Source organism: Hyla sarda, chromosome 3, assembly GCF_029499605.1.
Source record: "Hyla sarda isolate aHylSar1 chromosome 3, aHylSar1.hap1, whole genome shotgun sequence".
Classification (NCBI taxonomy): Eukaryota; Metazoa; Chordata; class Amphibia; order Anura; family Hylidae; genus Hyla; species Hyla sarda.
Window position 1 is genome coordinate 9,702,408 of NC_079191.1, and position 16,450 is coordinate 9,718,857.

Consider the following 16,450-nt stretch of genomic DNA (forward strand, 5'->3'; position numbering starts at 1 on the left):
ATGATTCCTTTACTCTGGACAGTTCCTAAAACGAACAGAGATGTCAGCAGAGAGCACTGTGCTCGTGATGTCAGCAGGAGCCTCTGTGTTTCAAACGAAAAGAATTTCCAGCTGTAGCTATTCAGCAGCTAATAAGTACAGGAAGGATTAATATTTTTTAATAGAAGTAATTTACAAATCAGTTTAACTTTCTGGCACCAGTTGATTTAAAAAAAAATAATTTTTCACCGGAGTACCCCTTTAACACTGCAGAGACTGGTGTGATCTCTGTTATAGCAGCAGGATCCTGGCTGTGATTGACAGCTGAATCTCACCTCCGATTTTCAGCAGGGCAAAGCAGGAGACCATCAGGTTTTATGCATAAAACCTATAGCAGGAAGGGGTTAATGTCTCCACACAAAAAAATCTTAACACTATTGTTTGAGTTACACAGCGTGCGCTCCCTTCACGCCTCACCTGTCCTTATACAGTTATAGTTACCTTATGTAGTCGCAGGTAAACATGAGCGGAGGAAAGCTTATCCACATGGAACCTGCCAAGAAGAGGAGGAAAGTTATTTATCCGCACAGAGAAAAGACACAGGACAACTAACATCCTTCCTTCTGATATGTAGTAATACTCAGAATCAATATCAAATGAATTGATTGATAAATATAACTACTATAATACTGCTCCTATATACAAGAATATAACTACTATAATACTGTCCTCCTATATACAAGAATGTAACTACTATAATACTGTCTCCTATATACAAGAATATAACTACTATAATACTGCTCCTATATACAAGAATATATCTACTATAATACTGCTCCTATATACAAGAATATAACTACTATAATACTGCTCCTATATACAAGAATATATCTACTATAATACTGCCTCCTATATACAAGAATATAACTACTATAATACTGCCTCCTATATACAAGAATATAACTACTATAATACTGCCTCCTATATACAAGAATATATCTACTATAATACTGCTCCTATATACAAGAATATAACTACTATAATACTGCTCCTATATACAAGAATATAACTACTATAATACTGCTCCTATATACAAGAATATAACTACTATAATACTGCTCCTATATACAAGAATATAACTACTATAATACTGCTCCTATATACAAGAATATAACTACTATAATACTGCTCCTATATACAAGAATATAACTACTATAATACTACCTCCTATATACAAGAATATAACTACTATAATACTGCCCCTATATACAAGAATATAACTACTATAATACTGCCTCCTATATACAAGAATATAACTACTATAATACTGCCTCCTATATACAAGAATATAACTGCTATAATACTGTCCCCTATATACAAGAATATAACTACTATAATACTGCCCCCTATATACAAGAATATAACTACTATAATACTGCTCCTATATATACAAGAATATAACTACTATAATACTGCTCCTATATACAAGAATATAACTACTATAATACTGCCCCCTATATACAAGAATATAACTACTATAATACTGCTCCTATATACAAGAATATAACTACTATAATACTGCTCCTATAAACAAGAATATAACTACTATAATACTGCTCCTATATACAAGAATATAACTACTATAATACTGCTCCTATATACAAGAATATAACTACTATAATACTGCTCCTATATACAAGAATATAACTACTATAATACTGCTCCTATATACAAGAATATAACTCCTATAATACTCCTCCTATATACAAGAATATAACTCCTATAATACTCCTCCTATATACAAGAATATAACTACTATAATACTGCTCCTATATACTAGAATATAACTACTATAATACTGCTCCTATATACAAGAATATAACAACTATAATACTGCTCCTATATACTAGAATATAACTACTATAATACTGCTCCTATATACTAGAATATAACTACTATAATACTGCTCCTATATACTAGAATATAACTACTATAATACTGCTCCTATATACTAGAATATAACTACTATAATACTGCTCCTATATACTAGAATATAACTACTATAATACTGCTCCTATATACTAGAATATAACTACTATAATACTGCTCCTATATAAAAGAATATAACTACTATAATACTGCTCCTATATACAAGAATATAACTACTATAATACTGCCTCCTATATACAAGAATAAAACTACTATAATACTGCCTCCTATATACAAGAATAAAACTACTATAATACTGCTCCTATATACAAGAATATAACTACTATAATACTGCTCCTATATACAAGAATATAACTACTATAATACTGCTCCTATATACAAGAATATAACCACTACATACCATATATCTTCCAGCCAGCCGTATTTTATAAGATCCTCATCTAAAAAACAAAAGCAATGTAAAACTTGTCAGAGCAGTGTTTTCCAAAGTGTCTCCAGTTGTTGCAAAACTACAACTCCCAGCATGCCCGGACAGCCAAATGCTGTCCGGGCATGCTGGGAGTTGTAGTTTTGTAATAGCCAGAGGCCCCCTGTGGGTATTATTTCCCTTCCCAGCAGAGCGGTAACTTACTTTCGTACTTGTCTTTTCCCATGTATATCGTATACGGCGGAGAGACAACTGCAAGAGAAGACAAGTCAAGTCAAATCAATGGGCAAAAGTATGTGAACCCCCCCCCCCCCCTTTATTATGCTCATTGATGGGCGCACAAACTTTAGGCCATGTTATGACTATATGAGCAGCACCGGATGTAGGACGGGCTTCATTTACTAACATATAATCCAGCCAGTGCTATTGGGACCCCCTGATAAGAGATGACAGGTCGCCCCCCTCCAGTCACTTACCACTGCTAGTGAAGTAGAACACCATAGCGCCCCCCTGAGGACTGCGCGCCTCTCACTGCCAAACCAGGGAAGGAATATGTAGAACTGAAGAAATAAAGACAAGTCATGTTATTTTATGTCAAAGTTTGAGATATGTGATTCATTGGTGGCCAGAAGCCTTATTGGTTCTCTTTCCCCCCTCACGGTTATAGTTTTGTACCTTATCAGTAGCTGGAACTGCAGTGGCTAAGGCTGTGTTTCCCAACCAGGGTGCCTCCAGCTGTTGCAAAACTACAATTCCCAGCCTGCTGCGACAGCCTTAAGCTGAGGGGTGGATACCATTAGTAGCCGGTAGGGATGTCCCGATCCCATTTTATTTTTTTAAAGTCCAAGTATGAGTAGCAATTTTTTTTAAGTACTCGTCAATACCAATTACCGTTTTTTTTTTTTTGTCATGTAACGTTTTTTTTTATTTTATCTTTTAATGGTAAAAAAGCTGTGATTTTCTTCTTATTTCATTAGAGGAAAGGCATAGATATACATATTTATTATTTTAACTTTTTGAAAATTGGGATGATTCAAACTTTTATTAGGGAAGAGGTTAAAGGGGGTAGTCCAGTCCTGAAAAACGTATCCCCTAAGGATAGGGGACGAGTTTCAGATTGTGGGGGGTCCGACCGCTGTCCCCCCTCCCCCCACTGAAAAGGGGGCGTGTTGACCTCCGCACGAAGCGGCGGCCGACACACCCCCTCGATACAACGCAATGGCAGAGCCGGGGATTGCCGAAGGCAGCGGTCCGGCTCTGCCATAGAGTTGTATTGAGGGGGCGTGTCAGCCGCCGCTTCGTGCAGTGGTCAACACGCCCCCTTCCCGCGGCTGCCGGGGCCCCGTACAGGAGATCACGGGGGGCCCCAGAGGTTGGACTCCCTGCAATCTGAAACTTATCCCCTATCCTTAGGATAGGGGATACGTTTTTCAGGACTGGATATCTCCTTTAACTCACTTTTTTTTTTTTTAAACAATGTTTTAGTCCCCATAGGGGACTATTACATGCAAACTGTAGATTGCATACACTGATCAACGATATGCCAGAGCAAAGCAATGATCAGTGTTATCGGAGCTACTTTACTACTGCCTGCCATGGCTGGCTGCAGTACTGGAGCCATGATCGGACGGCGCGGAAAGGGACCTTAGAGTCATCTCAGCTGGTTGGGGCACCGGCAGCAGGTATCGGGGACATTTGCACGAGTACAAGTACTCATGCAAATGTCCTGTATCGGGACCCCGCTGTTAAAGGGTACCTTTCAGAGTGAGGAGTATGCTGCTGTGATATGAGCACAGTGCTGGCTCCTGTCTGTCTGATTGAAAGGCAGGGAGCAGTGCTGAGCTTGTCTGTGTCCCGGCTGCAGTCTGAGATTTTGGACTCCATAAAGAGACTGAAATCTATTAAAAGGGCTTGCGGCCAGGACAGGTAGGGAGACCTCTAGTGGTCATTTTTTTTCAAAGTGGAAAATGAAATAGATAGAAGCATATTTTTTTAATAACATGTAATTGGAAAGTTGTTCTGAATAAATTAATCTATAATAGATCAAAAGTTTTTTTGATGAAAGGTACCTTTAATGACGGGCAGTGAACCCTTTAAATGCCACAATCAATGCTGATCATGGCACCTGAAGTAAAAGATAGCAGCTCAGTGGAGCTTATCAGACCCTCGTGATGGGACGAAGAGCCAAAATGGCGGCAGAGGGTCCCCTTAGGCTATGTTAACGCGGCGGAGTATCCGAACAGAATCTGCTGGAAAAATTCAGCTCGGAAATTCTGCAAAGTTCACTGCACATTGGGGGGAGATTTATCAAAACCCGTGCAAAGAAAAAGTTGACCGGTTGCCCATAACAACCAATCAGATCGCTTCTTTCATTTCAGAGAGGGACCTTTTTAGAAAAAAATTGAAGAAGCGATCTGATTGGTTGTTATTGGCAACCGGTCAACTTTTCCTTTGCAGGGGTTTTGAGAAATCTCAACCCCATTGTGATGAATGGGAGATTCCGCTGTCCCATTTACACGGCGGAATTTTGACATTACGGATTCTGCAAAAAAACATTGAACCTGTCATAAGTTTTTGAGGAATAATTAAAAAAAAAAATTAGAGCTAATTTGTTTCAAAAACAGCTCCACATCTGTCTCCAGGTTGGGGGAGGTATTACAACTTGGCTTCATTCACTTCAATGGAACTGAGCTGCAGAACCACACCCAACATGGAGACAGACAGGGAGTGGTTATCAAAAGAAATTAGCTCTGTTTTCTATTCCTAGGATAAACAATTTAAAAAATGTAAAATTAAAAAAAAATAAAAAAAGTCACTAAAATGATATGAAAACCCCGTCCCCTAATAAAAAAATAAAATGACCCTTATTTTCCTATTTTACAAAGAAACATAATTAACATATTTGGTATCGGCCGCATACGTAAACATCCAAACTGTTAAAATGTAATGTTTTATGATCCCGCACAATAAATGGCATAGACCTAAAAAAAAAAAAAAAATTAGATTTTTGGTCATTTCATATCAGAAAACGATGAATAAAAAGCGATCGAGAAATCCCATCCAAACAAAAATGGTGGCGATAAAAACTACAGATCGAGGCGCAAAAAATAACCCCATACATGCAAACCTTTTTTTTTTTGCTTGCGCTGTACATTTTATGGTAAAATAAAAGGTGTCATTACAAAGGACAATTGGTCGAGCAAAAAATAAAAAAAAACACCAAGCCTTCATATGGGTCTGTGGATGGAAAAATAAAAATTCATGGCTATTATAGGGCGAGGAGAGAGGAAAAAATTAAAATGAAAAGACAAGAATAAAAAAAAATCATTGTGTCCTTAAAGGGATTTTCCATGAAAAAATTTTTCCACGAATCAACTAGCTCCAGATGATTAAATAGATTTGTAAATTGCTTCTATTAAAAAATCTTAATCCTTTCAGTACTTATGAGCTGCTGAAGTTGAGTTGTTCTTTTCTGTCTAAGTGCTCTCTGATGACACCTGTCTCAGGAACTGTCCAGAGTAGAAGCAAATCCCCATAGCAAACCTCTTCTACTCTGTGCAGTTCCCGACACAAGGATAGATGTAAGTAACTCAACTTCACCAGCTGATAATTATTGGAAGGATTAAGTTTAATAGAAGTAATTTACAAATCTGTTTAACTTTCTGGATCCAGAGATATGGATGGATATATATATACACACACAAATATGAAAGTAAGGGTGGCACTGTGTGGGATTGTAGATCCCTGGATCCAGGCGGGTGCTCAGTCCTATGTTGAACTTGACCACAAAGTCCCAAATAGTACAGTATCCAAAATGAACAGGGCGGCACTTCAGTCATCCGTTATAAAGTGATTTTTATTCACCCAAGATGTGTAGCGACGTTTCAACCCACTCAATGAGCTCTCATGAAAAAGACCTTATTGAGAGGATAGGGGATAAGATGCCTGATCCCGGGGGTCCCGCCACTGGGAAGCCCTGTGATCGTCCGTACCGCACCACGTTAGAATCAGTCCCCGGAGCGTATTCGCTCCGGGTCTTATTACTGGCGATCACGGGGATAGAGCATATTTACGTTACAGCTCCGCCCCCTCAATGCAAGCCTATGGGAGGAGGTGTGACAGCGGTCACGCCCCTCCAATAGACTTGCATTGAGGGGGTGGAGCGTAACGTCACTATGCTCAGTCCTCGTGGTCGAGATGGTCTCAGCCTGAGGACCTCCTGCAATTCCGGAAGCCGCTAAAGGTGGGTGCTGCATGGTAGATCCCGGGGGTCCCGCCACTGGGAAGCCCTGTGATCGACCGTGCCGCACCGCCTTAGAATCAGTCCCCGGAGCGTATTCGCTCCGGGTCTTATTACTGGCGATCACGGGGACAGAGCATAGAGACGTTACGGCTCCGCCCCCTCAATACAAGCCTATGGGAGGGGGTGTGACAGCTGTCACTATGCTCCGTCCTTGTTGTCGAGATGGACTCAGCCTGAGGACCTCCTGCGATTCCGGAAGCCGCTAAAGGTGGGTGCTGCATGGTAGATCCCGAGGGCCCCCAGCAGAGGGACCCCGGCGATCTGACATCTTATCCCCGGGATAAGATGTCTTAGCGCCAGAGTACCCCTTTAATCATGCCCACCAGGCAACGTAGCTTAGGTATCTGTCAAGTTACCTACTTGCGGCGTAAACCATCGTACCCCATGAATTTTCGTATATGTTTGAAGAATCAAAAAGAAATCATGCAAATAAAATAAAAAAAAAAGACATCTGAACGTTGTGGTCGTGAGTAGTGCTGGGCGGTATACTGTTATGAACCGGATACCGTTTTTTTTATTTTCTCCCACGGTATGGATTTTTGCCCATACCGCTATACCGCTCGGGCCCCTCCCCCACCCTCCGAGTCAATAAAAAAAATTAAACTTACCCGTAATGGGGGTGGTCCGGGCCCGGAGTGGAGAAGAGGACCCCCGGAGAAGAAGGGCAGCCCGGACCGGTTCACCCTCCACCCGGAATGCCGCCGGACACTACAGGAAGGATGGATGGCCCGGACCACCCTCCCCGGACGGTCCCTGCAGCAACTGGGAAGGTGAGTCAGGGTTCTGGGATGGACATGGGTCTGTATAATATACTATATCTACAGTAGGCCCTCCAGCTGTTGCAAAACTACAACTCCCAGCATGCCCGGACAGCCAACGGCTGTCCGGGCATGCTGGGTGTTTTAGTTTTGCAACAGCTGGAGGCACCCCTAGTTGGGAAACACTGACCTATACTATACACTACTATATAGTCCTACATGCTGGGAGTTGTAGTTTTGTAACAGCTGGAGGCACCCCTGGTTGGGAAACACTGACCTATACTATACACTACTATATAGTCCAACATGCTGGGAGTTGTAGTTTTGCAACAGCTGGAGGCTGTAGGGTTGTTTGTTACATCTATTTAAAAAAGGGAACTCCACTGCCCCAGTGTTCAGATCATTTAGTTCCACTACGCCACCTCAATGCAAGTCTATATGTTAAAAAAAAAAAATATATATATATATACCGTGATATTTTTGGTCATATCGCCCAGCACTAGTCGTGAGTAAATTCACCATTCATTCATAGAAGTATTTGCTCGCCGCATGCGATCCCGGTATATCTAACAAAGATAATTAAAGGGGACCTCTCATCAAATAAACTTTTGATATATTTTAGATGAATGAATGTTGAATAACTTTCCAATAGCAGGTTAATGAAAAATATGCTTCTTTCTATTGTATTTTTCCCGATCAGTCCTGTCAGCAAGCATTGGACTCATGCTGGAGTCCTAAACACTCAGAGCTGCCAGCCTGCTTTGTTCACAGCCAAACAGGCTGTGAACAAAGCAGGCTGGCGGCTCTGAGTGTTCTCCTTTGTGAACAAAGCAGACTGGCAGCTCGTAGTGTTTAGGACTCCAGCATGAGTCTGAAATGCTTGCTGCCAGGACTGGTAGGGAGACCCCTAGTGGTCATTTCTTCAAAGTGGAAAATTACATAGAAAGAAGCAGATTTTTTAATAACATGCAATTGTAAAGTTATTCTGCATACATTATTCTATAGTATATCAAAAGTTTTTTTCATGAGAGGTACCCTTTAAAAGGGATTCAACACCTTACAGGCAGGAAAGGGTTAACCCGTCCTGATCGAATACGTCACATGCAGCTGCAGGGTTCGTTACAATGTATCAGCGCGGTTGAAATGAGGGATCAGCTGCTTCACACACACACACACAAAGTGACCAACTTTTACATTACACACTGTAACAAAACTGCAGCGGTGAGATCTACCCGGGACACGTTTCCATTCACTGACATGGAGCGGAGATTTTACATAAGGCTTCGCCTGTACACCGGGGACCAATCAGAGCACAGCTTCTTCTCACACCCAGACATAAAAGCCGAGCTCTGATTGGTTGCCATGAGCTCTATGACAGGGCTTAGATACAGGAAGCGATACACAGCCCAATGACAAGAAACCAGCACTACAAGTCCCAGCCGTCTCTGCCCGACGTCTGTGGGAGAATGCTGGAACTTGTGGTCACCCGTCACAGTAACACTTACCCGGTTTCTCCCTGCGCTCACCACCGAGCTCCGCACCCGTCCGCTTCCGGCCCGGCACACACACCGGAAGTGACGCAAACTCAAGCGACCGCTGCACGCATGATACAATAACAGTGAGCGGCGCCTGCGCGGACACCGCCACCTGCAGGACGGGAGTGAGATCGCAGAGTGGCGCAGAAGGCAAAGAGAAATGAGAGGGGGAATAGAATTGAAAAGCGTGCCGCTGCTGCCATCTGCTGGTCAGAGGGATGACTGCGTTCTGTTCCCTGCATCTGTAGTATTCTGTACTGTAGTCCTGGCTCATCCATTATGTTACATGGTTTATTTTTTATATATAAAATAAATATTACATCTGTTCTTAAAAATATTATTATTATTACTATTATTATTATTATTATTATTATTATTATGAAGATGATTTCTTACTTTTACTTAGCGCTTTTGTTTCATAAAGGTTATGGGCTGCTGTCACTGTTCTTTTGCCGGGGGAGTGAGTTGACCAGTGCGACGGGGCGGAGGGGTTGGGGGCTGCGCGGCGGGCCCTGACAGCCAAAATATGTCAGGGCAAGCTGGGAGTTGTGGGGAAACAGCTGGAGCCACCCTGTATAGGTGAACTAAGGGCGGAAGTGTCGGCCCCAGCAGGCATCAGTGACGTGGTGCCTGCTGGGGAAGTCTGCCTGGTAGTGAGCACACTACCAGGCAGACAAAAAGGCATTTTAAATATGTAAAAAAAAATAAAAATTAAAGGCAGGGAGGGTGTTAGGGATAGATGGGTAATAGGCAGGGACAGAAAAAAGAAAAAAAGTGATGGTGGAAGCTACCCTTTAATCCTTCCAGGACTTAGCTGCTGCATGCTCCACAGGAAGGTCTTTTAGTAAGGTATTGCTTGGCTGCAATACCTTACTAACCAGAGGATGGGGGGTTCAATACCTGCAAAATCCTTGCACCGGCCCTGGCCTTTCCCTTTAGCACTGTGCAAAAAGCACAAGAGAATAGATGATAGACGTGATCTGATCTCACTGCGTCCCCCGTCCAGCATTCAGAAATAATGGGTGCCAGATCCTAAACAACTCATCCACTTTTGTTATCAGTTGCGGTGAGCTTAAAGGGGTGCACTGTCACGCCCCCTCCCATAGACTTGCATTGAGGGGGCGGGGTGTGACGTCACACGGAGGTGGAGTCGTGACATCACGATCTTCAGCCCCTGTGGTTGGGATGGACTTAGCGTGAGGACCTTCAGCGGTTCCGGAAGCTGCTATAGGTGGGTGCCGCAGCGGAGATCCCCAGCAGTGGGACCCCGGCGGTCTGACATCTTATCCCCTATCCTTTGGATAGGGGATAAGATGTCTAGGGGTGGAGTACCCCTTTAAAGGAGAACTCCACCCAAAACTAATGTATCCTCTATCCACAGGTCAGGGGATAAATAGCTTATTGCAGGGGGGTCCAACCGCTGCGGAGTCTGGTCTGAGGACTGATTTAGGAGTCTGGTCTGAAGACTGATTTACGGCTGAGATCTGATAAATGTAGGGGTCTACACTGAGGTCTGAATTGATTTAGGGCTTTAGGGACAGATTTAGATATCTGGGATCTCATCTTAGGGATCTGGTCTATGATCTGATTTAGGGGTCTGGTTTGGGAATTTGATTTTGGGATCTGGTGTTTGATTTAGGAATCCAGTCAGAGGTATAAATTGATTTAGGGATCTGGGATCTGACTTAGGAATCTGTTCTAGGATCTGATATAGGGCTCTGAGGTCTGAATTGATTTAGTGTTCTGGTCTGAGGACTGATTTAGGGCTCTGGTCTGAGGACTGATTTAGGGGTCTGGTCTGAGGACTGATTTAGGGGTCTGGTCTGAGGACTGATTTAGGGCTCTGGTCTGAGGACTGATTTAGGGCTCTGGTCTGAGGACTGATTTAGGTGTCTAGTTTTAGGACTGATTTAGGGTTCTGCTCTGAGGACTGATTTAGGGGTCTGGTCTGAGGACTGATTTAGGCCTCTGGTCTGAGGACTGATTTAGGGCTCTGGTCCAGTGGCGTTGCTAGGGTTGGTGTCACCCGGTGCGGTAGAAAATGGTGTCACCCCCATACCTACCCTCTCCCCCCAGTAAGTTTTTAGCCTGTTGTGACAGACACCACTGTTGTAGCGCATTGTGAGAAATTCCAGTACAATAATCAGATATACCAGTTGCCACAGAATAGGAAAGTGTTAAAGAAGTTTTCACCATCTAAATATACAGCTCCCAGAATTACTTAAAGGGGTACTCCACTGGAAAGCATTTACTTTTAAATCAACTGGTGCCAGAAAATTAAACAGATTTTTAAATTACTTCTATTTAAAATCTTAATCCTTACAGTACTTATAAGCTGTTGTATTCTCCACAGGAAGTTGTGTAGTTCTTTCCAGTCTGTCCATGTTAGGAACTGTCCAGAGCAGGATAGGTTTGCAATGTGGATTTGCTCCTACTATGGACAGTTCTTGACAGGGACAGAGGTGTCAGCACAGAGCACTGTGGTCAGATAGAAAATAAATTAAAAAAGAAAAGAACTTCCTGTGAATCACTTATACAGCAGCTAATAAGTACTGAAAGGATTAAGATTTTTAAGTAGAAGTAATTTATAAATCTGTTTAACTTTGTAGCACCAGTTGATAAAAAAAAAAAATATATGTTTTCCAGTAGAGTACCCCTTTATGCAGTGGTGAGGTTATGCTGGGAGTTGTAGTTTCACTCATCATAACTGTAGAACTTACAAGTGACTACAGCTCTGATAGGACATAGAGAGGAGAATATACAATGATATCAGTGACTACAGGTGACGTCTTCTCTATAGTGAGGAGAATACACAATGATATCAGTGATTACAGGTGACGACTTCTCTATAGTGAGGAGAATGTACAATGATATCAGTGACTACAGGTGACGTCTTCTCTATAGTGAGGAGAATACACAATGATATCAGTGATTACAGGTGACGTCTTCTCTATAGTAAGGAGAATACACAATGCTATCAGTGACTACAGGTGACGTCTTCTCTATAGTGAGGAAAATACACATTGCTATCAGTGACTACAGGTGACGTCTTCTCTATAGTAAGGAGAATACACAATGATATCAGTGACTACAGATGACGTCTTCTCTATAGTGAGGAGAATGTACAATGATATCAGTGACTACAGGTGACGTCTTCTCTATAGTGAGGAGAATACACAATGATATCAGTGACTACAGGTGACGTATTCTCTATAGTGAGGAGAATACACGATGATATCAGTGACTACAGGTGACGTCTTCTCTATAGTGAGGAGAATACACAATGATATCAGTGACTACAGGTGACGTTTTCTCTATAGTGAGGATAATACACAATGATATCAGTGACTACAGGTGACGTCTTCTCTATAGTGAGGAGAATCCACAATGATATCAGTGACTACAGGTGACGTCTTCACTATAGTGAGGAGAATGTACAATGATATCAGTGACTACAGGTGATGTCTTCTCTATAATGAGGAGAATACACAATGATATCAGTGATTACAGGTGACGTCTTCTCTATAGTGAGGAAAATGTACAATGATATCAGTGATTACAGGTGACGTCTTCTCTATAGTGAGGAGAATACACAATGATATCAGTGACTACAGGTGACGTCTTCTCTATAGTGAGGAGAATACACAATGATATCAGTGACTACAGGTGACGTCTTCTCTATAGTGAGGACAATACACAATGATATCAGTGACTACAGGTGACGTCTTCTCTATAGAGAGGAGAATACACAATGATATCAGTGACTACAGGTGACGTCTTCTCTATAGTGAGGAGAATACACAATGATATCAGTGACTACAAGTGATGTCTTCTCTATAGTGAGGAGAATACACAATGATATCAGTGACTACAGGTGACGTCTTCTCTATAGTGAGGAGAATACACAATGATATCAGTGACTACAGGTGACGTCTTCTCTATAGTGAGGATAATACACAATGATATCAGGGGCTACAGGTGACGTCTTCTCTATAGTCTTCCCTTTTCTAATTCAGAAGGTACATACCGCCTGGTCCAGCTAAAACTTCTCTCTGTAGAATGTGACGCCCAGATGGCTCCTCACTATGTCAGCGCATTCTCATCCTCTATATGAAAACAAGTATTATTATAAACCTGCCAAACACTGTATCCTCTAAATATAATACTACTGTACACTATACTCTGATTATAAACCTTCCATACACTGTACCCACTGAATATAATACTACCACACACTGTACATTCTGAATATAATACCAACACATACTGTACACTGAATATAAATCTGCCACATACTGTACAATCTGAATATAATATCAATACATACTGTACACTCTGAATATAAATCTGCCACATACTGTTTCCCTGAATATAATACTGCTACACACTGTACCCTCTTAATATAATACTACTATACAATACACTCTTTGATTATAAACCTTCCATACACCATACCCACTGAATATAATACTACCACACACTGTACATTCTGAATATAATACCAACACATACTGTACCCTCTGAATATAAATCTGCCACATACTGTACCCTCTGAATATAAATCTGGTGGTGTTGCTAGTGGATGATGGGGGTGCTAGTACTGGGGGGGGGGGGTGTTGTTGGAGGATGATGAGGGTGCCACTGGCCATCCCCCCTGGCAGTATCACCCCCATCATCCATCGGCTGGATCATCCTCCTGGCAGGAGCACCCCCATCATTCACCATCAGGATCTGCTGATGGTGGTGCTGCTGCTGGGGGGTGTTTGCTGGTGGATGATGAGGGTGCTACTGCCAGGGGGGGAGCATTAGGTAGGTAGCAGTTCCCCCACATTAGGTAGGTAGCAGTTTATCCACATTAGGTAGCATAGATTCCCCACATTTGGTACCAGTTACCCCACATTAGGTAGTAATTTCCCCAAATTAGGTAGCACAGATTCCCCACATTAGGTAGCACAGATTCCACACATTAGGTAGCACAGATTCCACACATTAGGTAGCAGTTTCCCCACATTAAGTAGCACAGATACCCCACAATAGGTAGCAGTTTTCCCACATTATGTAGCAGCTTTCGCACATTAGGCAGCAGTTTTCAAACATTAGGTAGCAGTTTTCCAACATTAGGTAGTAGTTTTCCCACATTAGGTAGCATAGATTCCCCACATTTGGTAGTAGTTTCCCCCATTAGGCCGCAGATTCCCTTGCATGTTCCCCACAATAGGTCAAAGTCTCCCCACATTAGATCGCTGGTTCAAACAACCCCCCCCCCTCCCCCCACACAAAAAAACACACACACACAACACAGAGACACACACACAGACAGAGAGACACACACACAGACAGACAGAGTCACACACAATCACACACACACAGTCACACACAGTCTCACACACACACAGTCACACACAGAGAGTCACACACAGACAGAGAGTCACACACAGACAGAGAGCCACACACAGACAGAGATAGCGACAGACAGACACACACACACACACACACAGACACACACTCACAGATAGACACACACACAGACAGTCACACACACAGTCACACACACAGACAGTCACACACAGTCACACACAGAGAGTCACACACACATACACACACAGAGTCACACAGTCACACACACAGCGAGTCACACAGTCACACACACAGTCACACACACAGCGAGTCACACAGTCACACACACAGTCACACACACACACACACACTGAGTCACACACAGTCACACACACACACAGAGTCACACACAGTCACACACACACACACACACACAGACAGAGACACACAAACAGAGATAGAGTGAGACAGACACACACTCACTTACCCATCCAGCACAGCGCTCCTTCTCTCCGGGCGCTCTGCGAGTGACGTCACGTCCTCCTGCGCGGCCCTGCGGAGTGACGTCGGGCCGGCGCAACAGAAGACGTGGGGGGGCAGGCCGGTTCACTGTGCAGGTGACGGGGGGGGTGGTGCTACTAGTTCAGACACAAGTGAGACAGCGTAAGTGAGGACGGGGGTGCGGGAGGGGGCTGGGGTGGGGGGGGGGGTGCTATTACAGAGACAGCGCAAGTGAGGACTGGGGGCGTACCTGATGTCACCCCATCAGGATGGTGTCACCCGGTGCGGGCCGCACCCCCCGGTCGCAACGCCACTGCTCTGGTCTGAGGACTGATGTAACACTCACATTTCTGAAGACAGGACTCTGATGTATGTGGATCTGCTGGACCTGTGTGGCAGATGACTCGGACCGTACCAGGGAGCGGAGTATAAGGTGCCGCTGGTCTTCACCAGAGCCCGCCGTAAAGCAGGATGGGCTTGCAGCTGCAGGCGACACCCAGGTCGCTACCCCTAGCAACGGCTCGACCACACAGGCGGTTGAGGAGATGCGAGGCACGGGGGTATGAGGCAACTCGGAGTCTGGATAGCAGTAGGTCAAGGCAGGCAGCACAGTAGCGTAGTCAGGACGTAGCAGGAGTTCAGTAGGCAGGCGGCAGAGGAGCAAGGTCAAGTCACAAGAGCAGGAGATCTGGTACACGGCAAGGCAATACTATGGAACGCTTTCTCTAGGACACAAAGCAGCAAAGTTCCAGCAGAGAACTGAGGAGGGTGGAGGAATTTATAAACAAGCCACAGGTGGTTACACTAATGAGCGTATTGGCCCTTTAAATCTTAAAGCTCCGGTGCGCGCACGCCCTAAGGGACGGGGACACGCACGCCGGAGCAGAGAGGTTGTTACGCCTAGCGCTCCGGGTCCCCGCTCCTCCCCGGAGCGCTCACGGCGCCTTTCTCCCTGCAGCTCCCCGGTCAGCGCTGACCGGGAGCGCTGCCCTGTCATGGCCGTTGGGGATGCGATTCGCACAGCGGGACGCGCCCGCTCGCGAATCGCATCCCAGGTCACTTACCCGTTCCCGTCTCCTGCGGTCATGTGCTGGCGCGCGCGGCTCCGCTCTCTAGGGCGCGCGCGCGCCAGCTCCCTGAGACTTAAAGGGCCAGTGCACCAATGATTGGTGCCTGGCCCAATTAGCTTAATTGGTTCCCATCTGTTTCCTGGTTATATCTAGTCTCCTCCCTTGCACTTCCTGGCCGGATCTTGTTGCCCTAGAGCCTAGTGAAAGCGTTTTTGTGTGTTTATACCCTGTGTACCAGAACTTTGCTATCTCCCCTGACTACGAACCTTGCCGCCTGCCCCCGACCTTCTGCTACGTCCGACTTTGCTTCTGCCTACTCCCTTGTACCTCGCCTATCTTCAGCAGCCAGAGAGGTGAGCCGTTGCTAGTGGATACGACCTGGTCACTACCGCCGCAGCAAGACCATCCCGCTTTGCGGCGGGCTCTGGTGAAAACCTGTAGTGTCTTAGAACCGGTCCACTAGCACGGTCCTCGCTATCCCTCTCTGACACAGAGGATCCACCTCCTGCCAGCCGGCATCGTGACAGTGGTGGAAACACCCGGAGAGTGACAGACTGGGGCTCGCATGCGGGCGCGTCCATGACACTGGC

At 44.3% G+C, this 16,450-nt stretch overlaps 1 long non-coding RNA gene across 1 annotated transcript; it reads right to left on the minus strand.

Moving 5' to 3' along the window:
* Positions 1–427: 427 nt before the first annotated feature.
* LOC130360499 (uncharacterized) lies at positions 428–9,049 on the minus strand. Its single transcript, XR_008890686.1, has 5 exons — positions 8,923–9,049; positions 2,833–2,916; positions 2,561–2,608; positions 2,330–2,369; positions 428–532 (listed from the first exon to the last, which is right to left on the minus strand). It is a non-coding gene; the product is annotated as an uncharacterized LOC130360499 (long non-coding RNA).
* Between the last annotated feature and the right edge of the window lie 7,401 nt (positions 9,050–16,450).